The 24,673-nt window shown below is 39.7% G+C and overlaps 1 protein-coding gene across 9 annotated transcripts in view; it reads left to right on the top strand.

The window, feature by feature from the left end:
• The window catches only part of HECW2 (HECT, C2 and WW domain containing E3 ubiquitin protein ligase 2), a 187,773-nt gene that overhangs the window by 12,528 nt on the left and 150,572 nt on the right, over positions 1–24,673 (top strand). For 2 of the 9 annotated variants that reach the window (XM_083842980.1, XM_083842988.1), the window contains exon 1: positions 5,673–5,833. The exons of 2 other annotated variants lie outside the window; for them this stretch is intronic. The gene's annotated coding sequence lies outside the window, so the exon portion shown is untranslated. Of the gene's footprint in view, positions 1–5,233; positions 5,408–5,672; positions 5,865–11,256; positions 15,780–24,673 lie in introns of those variants that run through there. 5 more of the 9 variants (XM_083842983.1, XM_083842984.1, XM_083842987.1 and 2 more) reach the window with 4 other exon arrangements.

The following is a 24,673-nucleotide window of genomic DNA, read 5'->3' as shown; positions in this document are numbered from 1 at the left end:
TAGGGCTTGTTAGGGTTTTGCAGTTATCTTTGTAGTGGTGCTGGATATGGTTATGATGACACTTCTAGACAGAGAACTGATTAAACACTGGTTTCTTTAAGTTTACCACTATTCGTACATTACGCAGTCATTGAAGAAATCTCTCTATATATAAAATTGGCATAAGAATTGGGGAAAGGGAAGCTCTAGTAATTTTCACCATTCTGAATTAAATTCTTAGCTGAAATAGCAGTCTCAGTATCTGTGTTTTAGACAACTGTGGATTCTTAAATGTAAACTTATAGTCTTTTCTTAAATGGAAGAGGCTACAAGGGGGAAAAAATGCTATTGAAGATGGAAGTCATTTCAAGCATCTGTTTTCAATGGCACTTTAAGAAGGTTTAGCTGGATTAGGCATGGGCAAAAAGCTTCTTTGTTGATTCTTCGGGCTTTCAGAGTGGCTTTATTTTTCTGGCATTAATGTTTGTATGTTCTGTGCAGAATAGATGTGGCTTAAGTGTTTGACAGCTCTGTCTCACTCTGTGATCTGCTGAGTTTCTGTTGCTGATCATGCCTGTTAGTGAAATGTATATTCATGTTACCCTGCTTGACAAAGAGCAGTGAAGCACAAGTGTCTCCTGACGAGAAGCTTCCACTCACAGTAAGAAGTGCATTATTTCTGCCTTGGCTGCAGGGGCATTTTCCAGCTCTGCTAATTTCACATTCGAGACTGTGTAGGATGCAAAATGAATTAATGTCACTAGGGTAACCTGCTGCCTGGTTGCCAAAGAAAAGCCTGCTTTCTCTAAATCATTTGAAGAAAATTCATTGCTTGCCCCCTTAATACCTGATTTATTTGCTTACTAAATGCATCTGTGTGGTACTTGTTGCTGTTGTGGGAAGGAGTAAAACTCCTAAAAGAGATTGAGGATTTTAGTCAAATTATTGGCCAAATGTGTAATTCAAATAACCATTGTTACTGTCCAGAGAGGTATAAACTAACGTGAACAGGGGCCGCAGGTAAATTTTCTGGGATGTGATTCCTAGTGGTATCAGTGATGTGGCAGTTCTGTGCCACCTGCTCGAGCTTTTTTCCTCTGCCTTCACTGTGGAAAACCAGGAATTGTTCCACTACTGTCAGCACGAATCTTTAAATTCTCTAGGGCTCTGATACAGATCTGTGATCCCCTTTTCAGCCTTGCTAATGTCTCCGTATCATCACAATCTTTATACCATTCGTCTTCTCAGCATGATGTCGGACTGTTTCCCCACAGACTCCTTCTACTTGCTTCAGCAGGAATATTCCAAAAGAACAACGTGTTCATTTTCTTCAGTTGTAGAAGCTTCCTGATTTTTACAAAACCATGATCCATTGATAGTGTATCCATACCACCTCACCACAGCCTACAAGTACTGATGGCCTTCTCTGCAGATTTGACAGGCATATTTATACATCAGATAGCAAGATCGTGAAGGTGTGTTTTACAAGTGACATTTCAGTATGACTTTGGATGCAGTGTGTATGGATCTATTTCCATATTACTTGCCTAAGGGTACAGTTCTAAAATTAAATCTCTGCAAGTACCAACAGAAGCTGACAATTGCTTTTATCATCGTAATTTTAACCACAATTCAGTGATCTTTATGCACATTTCAGCAACTATCTGGAAGCATTAGGAACTACAGCAGATTTAATTTCTGTACCTAAGAACTATTTCCATAATTTCATAAAATGTTATTGGTAGGAGATGAGTGCTTTAGTATTTGTAATTAATATACAACTTCCCACTGGCGGTTTAAATTTTTCTAAAGCCAAACTTGGCCATGTTTTCATTTGCTTCATGTGCTAACGTTCCTATGGGTCCAATGCCAGCAGGCCAGCGCAGATAGGTGCTCAGAGGTATGTCTGTGAGAGTTTTACCAGATGAGGGTCTGCAGATCAGCACTCTAACCAGGTGGCCCAGTGTGCTGAGTTTCTCCTCTGCACACCATAAGGGTGTGGAGCTGCTGTGAAGCCCCTTGGCTTTCTGGCTGGATGCATGCCTGCCCTGGCATTACGCAATACCAGATGGCAGCAGCTCCCGAGGGCCCAGGGAGCAGCAAAGCCCAGGCGTGCTTTGCCTCGCTGCGCAGGTCGCAGGGCGTCACTTAGGGACTCCTTTACAGCACAAAAATCCTCAGCTGGGAGCTGCAGATGGTTTTCATTCTCATTAAGCCTTTTGTGCAGCACAAAGGAGGCAGGACAGCCCAGAGAATGTGTCCTGCAGATTTTGGCACCTAGGGTGATTCTTTCAATTAATATTTCCACCTGCTGCACAGTAATCTGTCCAGAAGTCCTGTGAAATATCGCATTTCCATCCCATGTGAATGGTCTTCCAGTAGATATTTTTAGCATTTTTATGTTTGGCTTTTAAATGGTCATGACGAAGAAATTCTTATTTCAGGTATTCAGCTTGGCCTGTTGTCTTTCAGATAACTGAATTGCTGGGAAAATGAGAAATCTTCATGTAATATAGAACTGCATTTCTTGCCTTTTAACATTTCTAACTTGTATAGGAAGTACAGTTACCAGCTCAAAGGGTATTGTTCTTCTTGTACACAGTGCAAGATGATGATCTTCAATAATGATTCATCAACTCTTCCTTTGTTTGCTCTAAGTGATAACCAAAAGGAAGAAGAATGAGATGGGAAGTAATGGAATATTGTTTTATTTATTTAATGTTAGCTGAAAAGTTATATTTTGCTTTTATATTTTTGCTTTTGCCTTTTTTTGTTTTCTTTTGTTCTTGTCTTGTTAGTGTATGCGTAGGAATGAAGGAATATGGCCAGGCAAAATGCATATTGCTTTTTAATGTTGAAGTCTAATAAATTATTTTAATTATATGTCCTCTTCTGTTAAGTCACCAGTGTCCAAAGCTAGAGCAGCTGAAAATCCCTTTTATAGAGGGTGCATTCTTATGCCAGTATGTTGTAGGTTCTTATTGTAGACAGAAGTGCAAGGGCAGTAATTGGAAGTTTTGGATGTCCAATTTATTTTTCATGGTAAAAGATTTTAGAATTCATAAAATTTTGCAGTTTTCTTACTAAACCATTTTGTGGGATGACTGAAATTTGTTTTTTTCTCCAGTGAAATCATTTCCAAGAACAAGTAGCACAAATACTCTTTGAAAGTTTTAATCTTCTAGTATAATTTCTGCTATTTTTACAGGAGAGTAGAATAATGTTTGTAACTTTCATCCAGTAAAAGCTCTGTCTAAGACACTTTGTAACTTATCTTTAAACAGGTATTTCCCAGCCCAGAAATGTCCTGCCATGCATTGCACACTTCAGGTCTCTGTTACAGAACATTTTTAGAGCCCTAGGGGAAACGGTAGGAATCCCCACTTGGGCAAAGTTGATTTCATATTTATGTCACTGGTTTCTTTTGTATTGTATTTTCAGCAAAGGAGAGGATGTGGATCCAGGCAAGGGAAAAAAGAGCCCTAGAGTCAGAAAGAGGGGAAAAAATGTTTGCTACGGAAAAGCAGGCTGTTTGTCTCTATCTTTGAGTCTATTGAAGGTTAACTACTCAGCACATGGCTCTGAAAAGTTAGCCTCTTCCTTAGCAGCACAGTGCCTGTAGATGTATGCACATCCATGGAGACAAGAGAAATAGCAATTCCTTTATGAAGTGGCTTTGTATTCTACTGTGCACTCAACTCCATTCAGTAACAGCCATGTCTAGGAAAATTGAAAATAAACCCAAACCATACCAAAGACATGGGAACTGTTCATAAAGAACTGTACGTGTAGCATGAAATACACATTTAGCAGAAATATAAGCAAGCTGTACATGTAGCAGAAATATAAGCAGAGAAATTGACAGCTTTGTAGTTTCTGAAAAGTAGTAGTGCTGAATTTCTACAAATACCTTGCGTTTTACTACTGTTGTGATTGCTGCCTTTTATGTTTGGGGAAGTTAAGGGGATTTTAAAGATTCATATAAATTAACACTTTTGCTCAGTGGAAATAGGATTTTTTTCAAGCACTGGCGCAAGGACATTCTCAAAATCCTTTTTGAGGGAGAGAAACATGAAAATCCAGTGTCTGATTTATGCAGTTTTTTTCATTTGGCAGATGAGAAGTCTTAACTTAAAGACAGCCCGCACTTGTGTCACACCGTCAAAGGGCTTTTACAGCCTGCAAATCCACTGAGAATAATTCATTAGCTAACGTTTTTCATCTTCTCAGTTTCTCATCTCCTCGTTATAAAAATGTCACGATAACCAAAAACAAAGCACAAATAACTATAAATGTTATGAAATTCTTGGCATCACACGTCCTCTTTTTCCCCTTTGATCTTGTTTCAGGAAGTAAAATAGGCGCTATGTTATCCATACCAAGTGAAGGTACCACCAAAGAGAGAGATGTATCTAAGAACACCCAAATCACTACTAACCTGTACATAATCATCTGAATCCGAGCCTTTAATGTAAATCTAAACATATATATTGCAGTGGTACAGTATTCTTCAGTATAAAGAACCAGACTAATCAGTCACGCTGACCATTTGCACCCTTAGCGTGTGTAAGCTATGTTGTAAGCACCAATACAGGTACAATACATAGAAAGCAACTGAAAGAAAGTGTAAAAGCTTTAGATAGATGGAAGGATGTTAATGACTTCATGGCTTGACCTACTTTGGAATAGAGCCGCATACACCCAGATCTGGAGCAGTTTGTCTTGCGTCGTAGAGAAGAGCTGAAGAACAAATTCCCTTGCTCTGTTGAAGCCCAAGGCAGATGTGCCGTGGGCTTCCATAGAGAAAGGATTTCAAGGCCAGGGATTTGGGAATACGCTACAAGCTGTACAAAACCAACTTTGCATTTGGACATAAATTCATATAGTTTCCAGGTGGTTATTTTCATGAAATAGTTTCTAAAGCGACCTATTTAGTTGGCCATGTATTGGTAGATGCTTGATACAGAAAACAGATGTAGAATACGGAATAGTTAGGACTGCTGTGCTCCTTGCTTGTGGGAAGATTTTGACTTTATAAAACTCAGACCAGAAAGGAAAGCGTGAGGTGTTGTCTCAGTAATAGCAACCAGGACCTGGGTCACCCAGGACCGAGTGTGTGTGTGCGCCCATTTCTTGTGCTTTTGTTGGGCTGCGCTGCTGCGGTGTGTTTCACATCACCGCTCCTCTGCTGCTGCAGCGCGTGTTTTGAGTTTTCATTGCATTTACATGTTTGTGGCCACGCTTTCCTACGCAGACAGTCGGGGATTCATTGCAGTGGACAAAGAACGAGGCAAATCGACGAATAAGTAGGAAACGTAGAGCTGATTGCACCAGACTGCTCTCAAATAGCCAGGATAATTGAAATTGAGGAAATGATAAAGGACGGCTCTTCTGCGCCCAGATGACACGGATAACAGCGCTCAGAACCGTAAGTGAATTGAAAAACAGAAATAATAACGTGGAAATAGGCATTTTAGAGCCCCACGGAGCTGCGGTTACAGCGTGGCGGCGGCGGGGCCGGCCGGCTGCGGGCGCTCAGGGGGAGCTGCCCCCCACGACGTGGCTGGGGCCGGGGCCGTGTGGCGGCGGGGGCGGGCGCCTTTGTCAGCGGCTGCCCGCGGCCTCCCCCCGGCCCCGGCGCCGCCCAGGCCCGCGGGGCTGCGGCCCGGGCCCGGTGGCGCTGTCGGGGGCGGGGGCCCGGCCGCGGCCCCGGCGCTGAGGGGGAGGCGCGGCGCCCCTGCGCGGGGAGGCGCTCGCCCCGCCGCGGGCGCCCGGGGGCCGCTGCCGCAAGGACGGGGGGGTCCGGCCGCCGCCCTCCGCCGAAGCCCGCCGCAGTGCGCTGAGGGGAGGCGAGGTGAGGAGAGGAGAGGAGAGGAGAGGGGCAGGTAGGGGCCGGGCCCGGGGAGGATCTGGGGGGGCTTTGCGGCGGCTCCGCGCTCGGCCCCGGGGGTCTCACACCCGGGGGGTTATGGCTCGTGTGCGAGGCACAGTGACGGCGGGGAAATGGGCTTCTGTTCCCGTCCTCCGGCTTGCTGTTGTTGTACCGGGGAGATTTTTCCTTAGCACGATTTTTCCTTGTTTTGTCTCCTTACCTTTGCGTGATCATGTCGGTGCAAACCGGGAGGGTATTTGAATGAAAAATAAAAATCGTTTTTAGGCCGTGTGGTACCAAAATATGGTGTGTGTGTGTGTTATATGTAGACAGTAATAGTTACATAATTTAATTTTTCTTGATTTGCTACCGAATAGATGGCAGGAGCGCATAGAGTGTATTTATAACATCCTCCTTTCCTTTCTGGGATGCTCTGTACAGAAGTCCTTGCACTGCGCGGCACTGCGTTGGAGTATTTGTGGGAGATACAGCCCTGAACGCCTCCTGTGCCCAAGATCCAGCAGGAGCTTTTGCTTGCTTCCCTCACAGACAGCCAGGGCTGCCTCCTGCATGCTGTAAAACTTCTCTTGTAGCTTCTTTACTCCCCGGCCATTATATTGCATCAGAAAAATAAAGTCACACCAGTGACTTTTTGACCAGTAAATATTTCAGTAGAAATTATTCGCAGCACTAAGGGGCGCAAAGAAATCTGTGTTGTGGATGGATTAAAAAAAAAACAAAAACAAACACCTTCTTCCAATATGCAGATGCGCAGTTTCCCCAGTTGTTAGACTCCTTTGGAAAAGTCCTCTGATGGCGTGGTTGCAGCATCAGACCCGAGGTATGATGTCAGTATCAGCATACGAAAGGAGCAAACCCAATGCTTCCTTTCTGTCACTACCGCTCCTCAAAAATACAGATCCTTTCATGTCAGCTGGAGATACCTCAGAGCATGTCAGGTGCCATTCTGCGTGAGCGTATCTATTTAGATACCTATCCCTGTTTATGTCTGATGCTGGAATTTAAACTTAGCACCTTAGAATGGACTCTGTGATTGCAGAGTTGAGAGGCTTGACCGGGCACCATTTTAATGTCATGCTTAGTAGCAGTTTAACTTCAGAGAATTGTGGCTGGAAAGCGTTCAGTTCACCTTGCTTTGGCACCAGAAGGCTGCTTGTAAAGGCAAACGTGTGGCATAGCTCGGTCTTGCTGGCTCTGTGGGACTGGTTTGGCTTGGAGTGTTCACATCTCTCCACAAGGACCCTCAGCCTCCCTTAAAGACCATCTTTGCTATCTTGCTATTTATTTTTAAAGGCAATTTAGCTAATGGGCACTTCTATTTGTTTTACACTTACAATGTTTTTTCAAACCTGTTAAATTCACAGTGTTACGCCTTTAAGAAACCTTGTGATGTTACAGTGGCTGCCAGCCAGAACAATATACTGGTTTGTCAGATTTCCTGAGAAGAAATGGAATAAATTTTCTTTTGCCCACTTTATAAGATTAAATAGTAATGCCTAATTGAAAAAATTAATAGGCTTTTTTGTTTTCTTTGTGGGCCAGTGTTATTCAAACTGCAGATAAGGCTCCAGTATGCTGTAAAACAGGGAACTTTCTGAGTCTTGGACTGAATCTGCTTATTGCATTCTTGAATAATTAAGTATAATTTGTTTTCCATTTTATCTTTTTTTAGTCCAACTCAGCATTTTTTTTATTTTGTTTTTTCAAAAACTCTCCTTTAGTCAGACAGAAAGAGGATGCTTAGGGTATTGAATTTATTCCATTGACTACCAGGTACTAACATGAGGGAGATAGTGACAAAATACCTATTTGGGTACTTAATTGTTGAAAATGAGATGTAAATGTGTGTTTAAAATTAATTACCATGCTCAAACCTTATGTTCAAGAGCATAGCCAATGGTGCTGCCTTTCAGAGGATGGGATGCTCAGTGTTGCTGAGCCTGGTGATGTTGATGGTGTTGCGGTGTCATCATGCCTGGCCTGCTCGCACTGCCCGTCGCTGACCTTTTGGTTATGTCGTGCAGGGGAAAGGCTGTATGAGGTTTTGACCATGTATGAGGTTTTGTCTAACCATACCAGGGCCCTTCCAGGGTGAGAAGAATGTGATTAACTAATGTTGTTATGAATTGGTATTTGAGTTTAGTGTCTAGGAAAAGTTCCACCTCATTTCCACTGAAACTGAAGAAAACTGCACTATTTGTATGGATAATGATATCAGGCCCCTGTGGCAGCTTGTTCATGGTCAGCTGGAGTACCAGTGATGTTAAGGAAGAGGTAGAAAACACCTTTTTCTCTGGCCAGAGCAAAAGTGATGATAAAGCTTTGTGTAGCATGGGCATGTGCTGCAAGGGCACCTCTTCATGGGGTGAGATCGGGAGCCTTTGTCCTCAAAGCTTGTCTGCCGCTGCCAGGTGCTGATAGCTTTTTGAGGTCTAGAGCACGCTGTGTGTTTGGAAGTGATCTGGGCATGGAGGCTGAAAGGTACCAGGACTGTCAGTTTCCATTTTGTGGAAATCCAGCTTGTAATGGAATTGGGCCTACCTCCTGGGATTTAGGTAAGGCGAGGAGAAATTTCCTACTGAAATACCGTGGTACTCATGGAAGAGTTTAAGTAAAACTTTCAAAGTATTATTTGCTCTAGAAAAATATAGCTGCTAAGTTAAGTAGCACAGAAGAGTGCTGTCTTCTGAGCATCTTGATAAAACTTCCGAGTTGTCATATTAAAAGACTGCAGCCAGGTCGTACAAGCCCTGGACTCTTAATTCGAGATGCAGTTGCTCGTGTTACAAGTGTGCGTGTTTCTGTCATCCCCTCCAGCACCTAGGAATCCTATTATTTGTTTTGATCAAGTTGATGTTAGGCTTCCAGAGTTTGGCTGACAGGATGTGAGTTCAGATTTCAAGGCAAATGGCTAGTTATAGCCTTCATATATTTCTGTCTTACTTGTGCAGAGCTGTTGATTTTTCCCATGATACTGGGGAGAAAATTTCAGTGACTGTGGCTAAGCCTTGTTTGGGTGTAGATGGTTATGACTACTATCCGGATTGCTTGTGTCATGTTACATTTACGCAGTTTTGTGTCACAACTGTATTTGTATTTTTATGATTGAGGAGGACTGGTATGTTGATACAAACATTGTTGAATGGACAATAGCACTTGTATTTACTGATTTGTTTTGTACGTTAGTCCTGAAGTATGCAATTTTGAAAAAACAGAAAATGACATTTTCTTAAATGAGTCTTGAGAGATAAAAATGAATTTATCTCTCTTTATTTAAAAATAATTTTTGAGAAATAAAAATAAATAAACATGTGAAAAAGATTCTTTTCTTACACTTTTCTGTGTGGCAAAATTGTAGCATGTATGTGTTCTGGAGAAGCAATTATAATTGAAATGAATTTGAAATGGAAATGTGAATTCGGCATTATTTGTCCAAAAGACCTGATTAGTATGATCAAGCCGAAGTCAGTGGTCAAAGTAGTGCGCTGTTTGCCCTTTAGAATTATTAGGGAAGTACCAAAAAGTGGATGCTTGATGGTCTGAGCTATTCACTTTGGGAGCGGGTAAGGAGTGGAGGGAGTTGTTGTGACATAATTAATATTTTGGGTTTTGTTCTTTGTATCAACAGTGGAAATTATCTGGGAATTATTAGCCTTTGGAAATAAAGAACAGAATGTTGAAATTGAACAGTGAAATATACAACTGAATTGTTGAGCTGGTGGTTCTTGATGCTGGCGTACAACAAATCACAAAATGAGTAGGCAAACCGGGGAATTGTTCAGATAGTTTAGGTGATTTAGTTCAGATTTCTTAATGGGCATGCCTGTGTTCCTTTGAGAAGCTGCACAGAGACACACATCATCTGACTTGCGGACTTCTAGTCATAAAAACCTTAATAACAGTGTCAATATGCCTATACGCCTTGTATTGACCACAGGAGAAAGATACGAGGTAACAATTAACATTTACATAATAAGCCCACCTAAGTATTGCATGGAGGACAGTCAAATGTGTTCTCTTAAGTGCTACGATGGCCAGGATCCATTGGCTAGGATCCACTTGAAAATCAGATTAAAAGTTTCTGTGCTTGACAAATACAATGTCATTAGTTTAAAAATTCCCTGAAGGCTGGTATTGTAATTAGATGAGCCTGAGGCTTACAACAGTAAAGTTCATTTTCCTCCAGGAATGACAAACAGCATTTTTTTAAAAAAGAAAAAATAAAATACATTGACTGATCCTTGTCGGAGCGAGTAACCACAGTAGGAAAGAAGAGTTTGCCAGGAATAAATGCAACAGCTGAAGCCACAGCTCCTTATGGTCAGCGGGGTGGCCCAGCTGCAGGATGGTGGGAAGCAGCAAGATCTATGAGAGTCCTGCTGAAAGAGTACTCACAAGTGATCGTTCATGAGATGCCTAAGTGGGGATGCATGTTACAGATGCTGAGTATTGGCAAAAATAGGCACAAAAAAATTACAGAACCAGCAACTCATTTTGGATCTTGTTTGTCACAAAAACATCTTCCCATCTTTGGGTGATTCTTTGTTCTTTCAAAGAGTGTGAAATTCATAGTTCTAGGCTACAGCATTCCAGCTTCAAAAGCTATGCTTGTGAAGATGTATGTTCTCTTTAGTTAAGATGTATTTTAAAGCCAGCTATTCTGCTCAGTTGATTGTGTTAATTTTCTGCAGCATTACTGGTTTGAATCTTTGAAGCTGGTAGTTTGAGAAAATAGTGATTCTCTCATACGAAATAGGAGTAGAGATTGTGAACTCATCTCTTTAAAATGCAACCACAGCTACATAAAAACATCACTTATGTTTCTTCGCTTATTGCTCTAATAAAGATATCTGCATTGACTAAATGAACGTAAATATTTTTATCAAGGACATAGTTCCTCAAATATTCGTATTGCGTAGGAAAGTTACAAACCTGACTGTGGTGGGCTCTCTGAGACTGGTGAAACTTTGGTTGGGGTGAGCAGGGCTGTGGAGGTACCTGCTGTCCAGCCACTTGAAAGTAGCGTGGATCAGACAACCATGTTTTGTGAGAAGAGCGTTTATCACGTGTGCCACATTGCTGCGTGGCTTCGGCATCTGTTCCCTGGTTTGTTCTGCATACAAGTAGAGGTACAGCCCTAAAGGCAAGGCTCTGTGTTTTGGGGTTGGAAAAGGCACCAATTCCATTCTTGTTTCCAGGAGAGGAAAAAAAAAAAACCAAAAAACCAGAAACCACTCTCCTCTTGATGAGAAAGCAACACTTAACAAGATTTATTGCATATTGTTGTTGCAGGTGTATGTGTCCATAAATATCTACAGATATACACCTTGTTTCATAAAACATCTGGCTTCACATTGTGAGTAATGTCATGTTGAGTAATGTCCAGATCATTGCAAAAATGCTGTAAAGATCTAAGTATGTGTAGAAAAGTATCAGAACAAGAATAAATGCCAGAGTTCATTGTTGTTTTACACTATGTTTTTGACACAAATGCTTGCCTGATAATCTCTGTGTGAAGTTATGACATCCTTCTGTTTTCCTGAAACGGTTTCACTGTTTGTTTTGGAAGATTTTTTTGTTTTTATGTTAATTTTTTTTTTATTACTGATATTAATAGGGACTTCAGGCAGGGGCATAGACTTAAGTACTGGATTTCTAGCGAAGGTAAATTAATAAGGCTTTAGTTTAGATATACTCCAGAAAGCCTTTTTTTTTTTTTTAATTGTCTGTATTGCACTTGTTACGTTTGCCTCATTGTGATGGGAGAAATCACGAACTGAAACCATCAGCTGCCAAGGCTTTAAGAACATGAAGTCAGGAGATTTGTAGCTCTTCTATGGCTTGCTGTATGTTTTTCTCAGTTTACAAAGAGTTTGAGGTATTGTAGACACAAGTATGTTCAATGCCTCTTGACATAAGCTTTATCAGTCTTCAGTTAGCAATAAAGAGACAGTCCGTGCTTTATTAAGGAAAAAAAGGCTGACAAGTTTTGTTTCTTGTTTCTGAGGATAAATGTATTTCTATTACGTTTGCTAATTATAAATGTATGGGGTAAATAAAATCAGTGTAAGGAGGACTAATATAGGTATGTAATTTTCTTACTTTAATGGGAGAAGTACCTCATGTTGGCAAGAATGAATCTTCTGTTTTACAGCTTTTTATCTCACTGTAAACGTGTGGTTACTGTTTATTTTTACTCAGTACTGCAGTCCATTTTGGCTCTGTTCTTAAAAGAAAAGATAAGCCACAGTTCTCATGCCTTTCACTGTGTCTCCTTTCCAAGGTTTGTGGTGTTATTGTTACCAAATAACTTTTTCTTTCCAATGTTTTGATAAAAATCCACCCAAAGAAGAGGAGACTGCTCTGGGGGAAAAACACAAGAATTGTTAAACTCTCAAGTACTCCGCCTGGAAATATAGAAATCTTTCTCAAACCTTTCTGCTCTGTAATCTTCAGTTTTATCTGAGGCTCTCATACACTCAAACATTTCTGACAGATTAATGTCATTTTTTAAATTCATGACATCCCTTTTTTAATTCCTAAGACAATGTTGGCTATCTGTATATTCAACAAAGACTTTCTTTACTAAAATATGTATTGATTAACCATGTGTGAAATGACAGAATGGAAATAATCTTCATAAGTACGGATGATGAAGAGTTCAACACTTTAAATACTTCAGATACAGGAGAATCCTGGAATAAGAAATATTTCCAAGCTTCATTTCTGAATGTAAAATGTGTTGACTTAGTGTCTTAGCTGATTGTATAGCATTTGGATAACAAAAAGCATGTTGAAAGAGTAAAGGATTTAGCGTTCTACTGAATATGCTTTGTGACTCGTGACACAGGCTGTAACTCAGCTTGTCAAGTAATTATTTTGCTCTGAGTCCACAACTCTAACAGCAATTGATGAATGCTTACTCATGTAAGTAGCCCTGTGAAAAATCAATGTCATAATCTCTCCTTGTTAGTACGGAAACAGTTATGAAATCACTCCCTGCCCCTGCAGTCTTAACAGTGGGGACAGGGAGATGGCATCCCAGAACTATCCTCACAGGTTCTGGTTGTGCATGTGTATGTTGTAAGTGTAAACCTGATTCATTATGTCTCGGGAAGCTGGTAATGAAATCTTTCAGACCGACTCCCTAAGTCCAATACAGGTTGTTGAAGCCTCGAAATGGTGTCTTCTAAGGAAGGAGAAAAAATTGAAGCCTTGCGTCTTGTGGAAAAGAAATGAATCTTCTCCACTGAGTTCTGTACTGAATGATTTGGATAGGGGAAGCTGGTCCTGTAACACTACTGTTATTTTTTTTTCAAGTTTCCAAACTTAATGAGGTTTACTGAAAAAGGAGACAGTTGTAAGCCTGATTACAGCTAATGTAAATGGGCTTAATTCTTAATTGGGCTACTCTGATTTACACTTCTTAAAACAGGTCAATTACAATTTAAATTAAGTGGATTAAAAGAATATAGTCCGCTTTGATGAGTGGATCTGATCAGTTTTTCCTTCAACCTGTGCAATGTACTGAGAAACCTGTTTAAAAATACTGTGAGATGTAGTTTACTACATAAAAATAGCAAAAATATTGGGTGCTGTGTTCACATTTCATGTATATAAGGAAAAAGCTTTCTAGTGTGAATATTTTACTTTCCATCTTTCCTGTGAAATAGGTTCTTCAGTGTGTATGGTTGCATGGACTTCATCTTTGCAAGATGTTAGATAGTTTAGTTTAACTGGAGTTGATTGAAGGCATTTCATGTCATTAAGATGGAAACGTAGGTAATCATATTTTGTGTTTTTGTATCTCTTCACTAAAAGTTCAGGTACGTGATATCTACAGTGTACATGTCTGTGTTTCTTCATGTTGTTAGTTAACAGGAATTAAAAAATGTCCATTTGTGATCTCCAGAGCATGAATATTCCGAGCTGCAGTTACCTGCTACTGCCGCATTTTCACCTGCAGGTGATGTTTTACTTACCTGCAGCTTGTATTAAATAGTATGGCTAAAAAGCTTATTGAGGGGAACAGAGTACCACCTATTTCACCTTTTGGCCAAAACTGAACATGTAATACTGCAAGCTATCTTTTTTTTTCTCTGTGTGTGTATGCACAGAAATACAGAGTAGCTTTAAGTCTTTATCCATTATTTACACATGGGGAGGACCCAAGCAATAAAGAATTTCAAGTGCTTATAGCATTGTTCCTGTCAGTGCAGGAAAAGTTTTGTACAGGCGTTTTTTTGTGGAAAGAATGAGTAGGGCTGGGAACTGTTCCATGTGCACCTGTCTGGTGTGCTGCAGTTAGTAAAGGATCAAGGGTGAAAGAACTGGGGCTTAAATGCTCTTGCTTGTAAGGATTCAGCTACTGAGCAGCCTTCCAAACTAGATGAGTGAAATCTGAAGTCTCATAGAAGCTTCCAAACATCAGTTTCTGAAAGCATTTCCATGACAAGTGGTGTCCCAGTGTGAAAAACGTCCTCTTGCTGCTCTTCTCTTTCAGAAAGCATGTCATAAAAAATGCTTGTTTAAACTGTGCTTTTGTTTCAGGGGACAACCTCCGTTCAATCTGCTAAGGACCTCACTATTGCTTTTGCTTTACAGATTCTGATATTAGTCGTAGTAGCAGTATAAAACTCAAAGACTAGTGCATATGTTCTCCTGTTTCCTGTTGAAACTTAGGATGGCAAAGTAACACATCCCCCAAACACTATTAAGCTTCTTAAGTATCTTTCCTTCATAGAAATAATGTCCTATAAAGAACTATAGCTGGCATATCCTCCTATTCCTGAGTGATAGTTCAAACATTATGGAGTTGATTATTTTAAATTAAACTTGGTTGTTTTAGGAGTCCAAGTGATTTTATGTAATAACAGATTATGAGATTTTTTTCCCTTAATTATCATTAGCGTGCATTTAATGTGTCTGTTTAATTACAAAACCTCAGAATTTTAATCGATTTAACCACAGAACAAGAACAATGTGAATTTTAAGACAATATATATTCAGAAATGTCACGTATCCATTATCTTTAAATTATTCTTTTGATTCCTTTCTTTGAAGTTTTCCTATCTTATCATCATATATGTCCCAAAGCCCTTTTTCTTTCGATTTCCTTCCTTCACTGATTTTCTCTCACTCTGTTATTTTTGTGTGTGTCTGTCTTCAGGGATCTCTGCAATTCTCATCGTTCTAACACCTCCCCAGGCCTTCAGTAATTTTGGACTTTTGCAGTTCTCTGCATACACATTACTTCTCACAGCCCTGGTTGTCCTTTTCTTTCTCTTTTCTAGTGAGGATGGGAGCCTGGAGAGTTAGCTCAAGTCTGAATGTGCCTGAGTAGAGTAATAGAAGAAAATATTTTTCTGAAGACATGCTCTAGATCATGGAGACAGCCATGCTGTCCAGCTATGGGATGAGCAAATTGTGAATCGGGGGGGCAGTGTTGTGGCCAGAAAACAAGGGCTGTGATGAGGATTCAGGTGCCTCTCCCCTCTGCCTGGTGTGTTGCAGGGGACTGGGCTCACCTTTTCAGTCAGCTGCAGAACTGTGCCAGTGCACTGACTTTCTGAAAGATGTCACAGATGTCACATGTGAGAGACTGAAAGTGTGTTGTTGTTAGACATCTCCAATGCATCAGGGAAGGATGGCACATACTGGCTTTTGCTTTCACCTCCAACAACTCCAGTACACTAGCAAATAAGGAGGAACATTCAATGGAGCTTATTTCTCTCTCTCCCACAAAAATGAAGAGAAGGATGCTCTCTTTCAAAGTATGCAACAAGGCAGATGAAACAAGGAGTAATTAGGATCAGTTTACAAAATCATTTGCTGCAGGTGTGCATGTGGTTTTTATCAGTTGGAATGTTACAGCTTTTTTCATAGAACTCAGCCGTAAAAGAGTAAGGTTAGTACTTGGATTTTTTTTAGTCTCTTCAAAAAATTAAAAATACAGTGGTATGCCCACACACACAATACTATTTTAGGTTAAGATTTTTTTTTAGCAAAATCATGCAATTGTTAGAGCCATTTCTGAGCTGAGAACAAATTTGTAATGTTTTTATATATTTTTTGCGTACAGTAATTTCAAACCATCAGTCTAGAAGTGGTCTATGATGCTTTTAGTTCTTGAAAAGTATTATTATCAGATGCAAGGGCTGTGAGCAATAAGTAAACATCAGTGATACATATATGTGCTTATGTAGACATAATTGTTGCAGAAATAGGTACTGCATGATAGCGGTCCTTCTAAGACTATTAAGTAATGAGAAGACTTTTCTTTTTCTCTTAGGACAGTGGTGCTTTAGAGCATACTCTTCGAACAACTTGATACAGGCAATTATATTTTGAGTTTGAGATGTTAGAAAAAAAAATCATTCCCCTGCCAGTTATGATATCCAGAAGCCTTTTGTACTTCCCTGTTCTTTGTTAGCTTTGAACATTTCTGATTAGCATCAACACTTAGAAACTCTACATGGGCCAAAATCTGTCATAACAGAACCTACTGAAGTGTGTTTGTGTCTAAAACTGTGAATTTTGATCTAAATCAAATGCTTTTGGCTTTCATATCTCATGGTCTTGTTTGGGGCAGCTGCTTATAGAGAAGAATTTAAAAAGCAACTGTATGAGGATTTCAAGTCATTAGCTTCTGTCAGTGTCCTCTGTTCTTTCCGTCCGCCTGGATTCATATGTTGCACTTTCATTGTGCTTGTCTCATGTGAAGCACGAATTTGTGGGCTGTGCTCTTGAGAAATTTCTGCTGAACTTGGTAAAATGTTAGCATTAGGTAATGCATGCCAAGCTGCAACTGTGTTTTATCCTGCAAAATAACATACCAGGTATGGAATTCATAAGATCAGTCAGGAAAACTAGAATACCCTTTCTTTGGGAAGTCTGTGGAGGCTAGGAAGCAGTTTTGTGGGGGATGAACAGCTTTTGCAAAATCAAAGGCACAAGTCACAGTTTAATTGTAAATATTTGATACAGCTTGGTATTTAACACTGCATTGCTCTACTCAATAGCCAATTAACAGCTTATTTTCACTGTTATTAACACATTCAGAAGGAAGCTTACTTCTATGGAGAGAGGAGGAGAAAAAATAAACTTGTCAAAAGGCAATTAAGTATTTAGCCGTAACTTTGTCTGGAAAGGACTCTGGGAATTATGTAAGCTGTGTGTTGGATGTGCATCCATCATTCACATAAACCAGCAATTGGACGGAAAATCTGGACTGCTCCTTTAGTTCAGGAAGAGCCTTTTAGATAACGTTGTTGTGACACTTGTAACAAAACTAATGCCCCCTCAATACCTTGCCTTGTTCTTCCTCTTGCGATTAAGCAGGAGAGGTTTTGTTCTTCCTTTAGCAGCTGAAGAACATCAGCCTCAGGAGAAGAGAGACTCAAGTAGCTGCTCTAGTACTGAGTGCGGTAGATTTTACTCGTTATATAGAGGGCTAAAATCACAAGGCACGGTCTAACTCTATAGGAATTTTAAAGAATGACTGAAAAATATAGTAGGACTAGACAAGAAGTCTAGTTCTATTTCATATTATTTCAAAAGTATGAAATAGCTTTAATGAAACTAAGTTGTGTAGATTTTTTTTTTATTGTGGGGAAAAACAGTGGGAAGGATGACAGATACCTATAGAGTCATGATTAATACAGAGAAACTGAACAGATTTTTTCTTTCGTTGTTTGAAATAACGTAAAAACTAGGCAGTAGCTAACAAAACCATCATGGAAGAAACATGAAAAAAAAGAACACAGTTAAATTCTGCTTGTTATAAAGTATTGTGGGAACCAAAAATACATAAATTCTGATATAGTAGTACTTGGAAATGGTTCAGAACAGCGTACCAGTGTGGCAAGATGTAGGGGTGACGGTGGCTCACAGAGCTTACACTGGGTGCACTGGTGTGACTGGAGGGGGTGAAGAGAGACAAAATTAGGCTTTTGAACATGAGAGACCCTTTCCAGACTTGAGATAGCAGCACCAATCTCTGAAACTAAGTGCACTTTGAAAATAACAGCTCTGAGTTTAACTGGAAATCTGTGTGACTGTTGGTTCCCCAAAGCCACTGTTAAAAATACAAAACCAAATTGACTGCTGTTGTGGTGAGAACCTGTTATGCTTTGCTTTCAGTGTGGAGACTAAATGATATTTGCTCTGGAAATACTGTTTTATATCAATTTATACATTCAGTATTTCTGCATAAGGGAAGACATTCCTGCGAGAGAAAAGATTTGGATAGCTTAACCACATTTCAGCCCCCTGACAATTTGCAGGTGTTGGTGGTGCTTTGGCTGCTTTTCCAGAAAACAGTGCCTCATCACGACCTGCAGCAGGGTTAAGATGTAGGTAGAACCACGCTGTGGTAAGTTTTAGTTCAACTAAATCATACATTTGTGGCCTCCTCCTGCAGTGTTTAATGGATGATTAAAAACAGCCTCTTTTGTTTCAATAAATGTTCTTATTTTATGGAAGAAATGCCAGGCTTGTTAAAATACCTCTGGATTCACTAAGAGAAGTTTTAAAATGGTTTATATAGTTCACTGTGATTGCTTTATTAAGTGTTTTAGAAAAGGAAAATGTTTCCTGAGAAAAACCGTGGGGCTCAGAGTAAAAAATAAGTAGCTTCTCTGCTTGGAAGGAAAGGTAGGTAGGGATAATTTAGCAGTCTTGCACTTGTATTCACAAGGACTGTTCGCTTACAGTATCATTGACAGCAAAAGTTTGCTGTCAATTGAGGGGGGCAAATTTTTCTTATTTTGCAAATTGTCATCATTGAAAAATTGCACTTTTTGTTTAGTTTACGAGCAAACAAGAGAGTCATGGGATGGTTCTAGTGATTTAGGTGGTTTTATTTGTTTGTTTTTCAATGGATTTTAGTTTCTGTGGATGCACTTAAAGTGCACACCTCGTTCCTTAGCCCGTAGACTTGTGCAGGTGAGATACAGGTTAGGCAGTGTGGACTAGCATCCTTAAGAAGAAATGCACAGACAGCAGGGAGTTGGGTCTTGTCAACTCGGGGCTGTGAGGAAATAAGGAGGAGGCCTAAAAGGAGGTAAATGACTGTTAAAAATCATTTGCCATGCTAAATTGCCACTTAGTCTGTTGAAGGGTTCCCAGGCTTGTCATCTGTTATTGGCATGTTAGCTTTATTTAACAGGCTAAAAATAATTAAACAGTGCAATTTTATTACTGCTTGTTCTAGTTTATATTTCTTCATTTCAGCTGATGATTTGGGGGATGAACAGCATTGCACAATTTTTTTCTCTTTCAAAAACAAAGAAAATGGGTCTCGGTTAAATAGGCCCAATATGTTGTTCATATGAGATAGTGTGTTTGAATGTTAATGTGGAAGCAGGCTGAGTGGAAGAGACTGATTTTCCCATACTGTGATTCTACTACTGTCGCTGTTGGAGAATACAGTATTGCGTATTGTCAAGAATCGGTCGTATCAAAGCCATTGTATACCACTTGATTTCTTAAGCCTTCCTGCAATTCAGGAATTCAATTTCCATGTTACTTTGTTTTCTACGTTTTTATGTTTAAAATACAATATTTCAAGTACATCAGTGTATACATTTAGCTTTTCCATATATTGAATTCAGTATGCAGTGTTTAAAACCATGTTTTCCAACTTTGGTTGGTAGCCTTAGGCAAAAGCTTTTTATATTATATTTATATATGTATATACTTTTTTTTCTGGTTCTGTAAGTACATTGTTACACTTCCTTGACTCTAATCCAGAAATGTTCCGAGTGTAGCAAAGTTCACATCACTGGCTGTGATTAAAAGAGGCAAGTTTGGACCTTACTAAGTTTTCTGGTTGACCTCAAAGGCATTTAGTTTTAAGAGGGATATGGAAAAGAAACTTTGGAGTTCATCCAGAATGTGACCTTAATAGGCAGGTTTTTGTTTTGCTTGCCCAGTGTGCGCAATATAATTCATGTTCATTTTTGAAAATTTAATTTCTTGTTTTAACTTCACAGCATCACCTGCTACAGAACCAAAGCTAACGTAATGTTGGCTCAGATATAGCAGGACTGTGGTCTTCTTTTCTTCAGTGCACTCGTTAAGTATGTAGGAACACTTGGTAACAGTAAGAACTTGTGCTGACATCATGCAGGTACTAGACTTGTGTTTAAATTTACACACGAGTAGCTATTTAGGAAAATGTGTATGTTTAATTAACTGTCAGAGACGTGTTTGCATTTAATGTCTTTATCAAGCATTTATGTTAATAACAGTTCTCAGAACAATAAATTGTAAGAAGAAATTTACCTAAAGTAATTTTCCTTTAAGAAAGGGCAAAGAAATGGTTTAGTAAACACCCTTGGCATTTGGACTCTAGCTTTGATGCACTTTGCTGGAAAAAAATGTTTTTAATTCAAGTATTTGGATTTGTAGGGCTACTTAGTTGAACTTTGTTTCATAAGAAGAAAGCAGTCTTAATTGTAAAAAAAAAAATATATATATATATACAATCCAATAAAATTGATAACTAGGGATGAGAGAGGAAGCACAAAGCAAAACTAAAATTTCATGTGTGATTCTTATTTAAAAAAAAGGTATTGCACACTTAATTTTGAACCTTATTCTCTTAGACTTTTTCCTTTATAGTCTTATGTACCTTGCAGCCAGAGGCTTAGTGCAGGAGTGGAGTTTTGCATATTTTTTTAGTCAGAATTGTGTCATACTTCAAAAGTACTGTCTTCAAGAGGCAGTTACTTCTGTAGTAGAAATGTGGATCTGAAAAACAGTGGCATTACAGCAAACTGGCCAGAATGAAGGAAGATACTGTCCTTGTTCTGAAAAAAGCTGCCAAAGAATCAAGGGCCAAATATGAATACTAAGCAAGAAATCTGACTCTGTTTTGTAGTGGAGTATGTTTAAGAATTGAACTGTTTTGAAGATGAAATCCCAAATCATCCAAGTAGTGATGCACATTTTTCAGTCCAGGTTGGCAGAATACTGACGTGCCTACTCAGTTAGCATAGATGCTTAATTGGATGACTGGAGGAAAGCTGTAATTGCAGATGCTGAAAAACGTAAGTCAAACTCCTTCCTCATTGGAAAATCAGCCCTATTTTTACGAAATCAATCCCTAGATTATCTTTTAAATGCAGGTTCCTATAGGGATCTTTTTTCCTTTAGAGAGGAGGCTTTTAGGTCCAAAAAGGATGGAGGAGTTCCTGTTGGAATGGCAAAATCTGGGTTTATAGACAGAGTGAACACCAGAGCTTCTCATCTTTGAAATTGCTTTTGAAGACAAACTCAGATAAGTTGAGTATGTTGTTGCTCAGAATATCATTCTTCTGCCTGTTACTTTCATAGTTAGTTATTTGTGTGTTTAAACACTAATATTTTGTCCAGGTTAAGTTTTATTCATATTACATGTGCATTTTTTGACTCTTGTCTTAGACACAGATCTCTGAAGATAAATGAAACACAGCTGAATCTGATGAGATCGGTGGGCCTTTCTTGCCTCCTCTGCTGCAAATCAGTGAGCCTGTGTCTGTTCAGTTTCAGGAAGGTACTGTAGCGACTTCAGTGGCATTAGACTGAATTTTGTGTGACTCAGAAACCAGGAGAGACAGTGTTCAGTAATGCTCAGGGCCTCTATCTGAAGGCCTCTCTGAGTGTGATATCTTCAGCTGATCGTGTACCAGAGAAAAGCAAAAAAAATCCTCTATTCAGCTCCCTGCACCCTACCCAAAGCACACACAAAAATATAAAACAAAAATCTGATGGTCTGATTGGAGGAAATAATCTATTCCTACACCAGGTCTGGTGATCTGCTTTACTTCGGTCAAGTGATCTGTGCTTATTTATATGTTTGTTTAAAACACTCCATGTAATGGAGTTCCTTAATGTCTAAGGAACGTGATTTGGGTAACAAGAGGCATGTTCTTTTTCCTGTGGCTCACAAAGAACCAGTCAAAGGCAGTACTTGTAGAACCGATGATGCAGACCCCAGAAAGAAATGCTCTTCATTTCACTCCTTTCACAACCTTTATATAAATTCTTCCAGAGGTAAAGGAAAGCCTTCACTTTACGAGCGTGTCATGTAAAAAAGATTCTGCCTGATGGTAAGCCTTGTATTTTTGCCTTCAGTCTTTCTCAGTAAACTGTTTCAAGGTTCAGCTACAATCACTGCTAGGAAATTGCAGAATGTTTCCAGGTTGCACTGATTTAGCTTTAACTGTTAGGCACTGGATCCTATTGCATTGTAATCAGCAAGGTTGAAAAGATCTTGCTACCAGATCTCCTTTTCAGTGAGAAAGTGCTTATGTCTGGTAACCGGATGACCTCTCAGTCTTCTCTTCAGTTAGCTAATGTAGACAGGGATCCCTAAGACTTCAGAAATGGAAAAAAAATAAATGGTACAGGAAAGTAAACGGTTAATGATGATGAGAGTATAGGAGGCAGAGCAAATAGGATGGCATTTATGAAACATACTAGAAACAAATACACTTAAAAAAAAAAAAACAACAAACCAAAACTAAAAAAATTTAAATCAACTATATCTTTGCTGGATGGTGAAATTATAAACAACGTCATAGGAAGGCAGAATTGTATGCCTGCTACCTGGATAGACCCCACAGAACCATCAAGGTGCCCTACCTAATACTATAAGGATCTTCTGGGATCTTCTGCCTGTATCTCCCACTTCTGGGACGGGAAAACTTGGAGAAAATTTGTTTCATAAAAAAACCACCACCACCACCAACAGAAAACACGAATGATCATACCTAGTATATGAAAATGTTTAAACACCTTTCCCCTCCAAATTACCAACTTTCCATTTACATCTGTATCAGATATTGATTTAAGCTCTAATTTTGGGACTACTTTTGTGCAAATTTCCATTACATTCATTATGGATGTGCAGAGTCTGCTTACACAAAAAGAGCTGCAGTGTTGTAATCTGCTAAGTTTAAGGACTTGTAAGGTAAAAGGGAAAGGGCTAAGAATATTGCTAGGAGCATGGTAATTGGAGGTTGCTGCTACCAGAACCATTCATCCAGCCTGCAGCATGCTCTGTGTGTTCTGCAGCTGTGCCAGAAAATGCACTGCATGAATAATCTGGGCAGTTGTGGTCTGTTCCCTGTTTCTGGGCTTAACTTCAGAACACTTCAGGATGTCTGGCAAAATACCCTTTCCAAGTGTTGGAAGAGGGCATACACCACAGTACCACATGTGAACAGATTAGTGCACACATGGAAGTTCAAGGGACAGAGAGGAGGTGCAGTATTTGGTCTTCAGTTGACACCAGAAGAATCTCAAATGTCTTCCTGGCCAGGAGCAACTGCATATACCGTGTTCTCCTGCAGAGTACAGGACAAAACTTCTTGGAGTCTTTTGGGGTGAGTTAATACACAGGTTCTGGGGAGCTGACATGCAGGATTTGACAGATAAGTTCCCTGGTCTGTGCCATGCAGGAAGGCATATTAGATGGGCTTAATTCTGTCTTCAGAATTGAACTCTGTAGCAATTGCTGCACTGTTTATGATCAAGACCTGCATGTGGCCTTTGTACAAGTGTTGTCATTTGTTTTTTCCCCACAGTTGTCCAAATTTCTTGACTGTTTTCCTCTCTTTTCTTTGTCATTCGTTGTACTAGCTTTCTTTCTGTGTCCTTTTTGCTTTTGCCAGCGATTAACTCTCATCCTGTTGGTTTAATTTTTTTTTTTTATTTGAGAGTAAATGCAACTTGGCTGATGTTATCTGGGAGCAGCTAAAAAAATGAACGGAAACTAAGTCTGCCAAAGCTTTCCCATTTTAGATGAAACTGCCCGACTTGGATATCATCAGTTTTGTGTGATGGTAGCTGGATTTTGACTGCAAGCTGATGTTGGTGATGGTGTCCACACAACCACAAGCCTCTCAGTTACCACCTCTTCCTTGGCATAGCTGATTACTGGCACAGTAGGTTGATGCTGCTACCCTGTGGCTAGAGCCTCAGCGTTTAAATGCAGTCACACAAACTGTCTTCACAAATGCTGCCTCACCCTAAGGAGATAAGTCACACAACACTGAAGGAAGTAAAAAAGCTTTCCTTTCTTTTTTTTTTTTTTTTCTGCATGGCTTTGTTGTGTAAAGAGCATGGCAATGCAGCACTGCTGAAATCAGAGTTCTTTGCTGGTTACTTAAATAGACCCTAGGCTCCTTTTAGTTCATGACACCAAAGATGCATATGTTTGGTGTAGAGCTGGTTAACGAGCAGAAAGTGAGAGCACTGGGAAGACAGGCCGTGGTTACTGGCAAGCTTTTCCTTGCTCCAAGATGCACTGCGTCCTGGGGTGGGGGCAGGCTGTTCCTTGGAGATGTTTGCCTCGGAGCCAGTAATGGAGCATGACAAGCAGATACTGTTAATAATATTAGCTCTGTATTTTATTCTGGTATTGCATTTGTATCTACTATGCAAAATAAGATGCTCCATGATTTTAGGAAACCCCAGAGATAGTCCAGAAATCTGATGTGTGTGTAGCTGAAGGAAACTTTGCTGTCTGAAAGCAACGGATGTGTTGATGTTTTTTTTTGAATGGGAGTACCCCTCACCATCAGGGGTTTACAAGAAGTGGACCCTCAGAATTTGTGTAGTTGCATGTAGTCTGTATCTGGAGGATTACATTTAAGCAACTAGCCTCAATGGTAGGTTTTTAGGTCTTGTGAATTTTGTATTTTTTTTTACGAACTGAGTATCAGTAGGGAAAATGGGTATCCTTCAGCAACAAAGTACTGTACCAGCTAATTCAGTGCAGAGGTAGTCATCTTTGTCCCTTACTGCTTTATT

Source organism: Anser anser (genome assembly GCF_964211835.1).
Source record: "Anser anser genome assembly, chromosome: 6".
Lineage (NCBI taxonomy): Eukaryota > Metazoa > Chordata > Aves > Anseriformes > Anatidae > Anser > Anser anser.
This window is presented reverse-complemented; position numbering and strand designations above follow the sequence as displayed.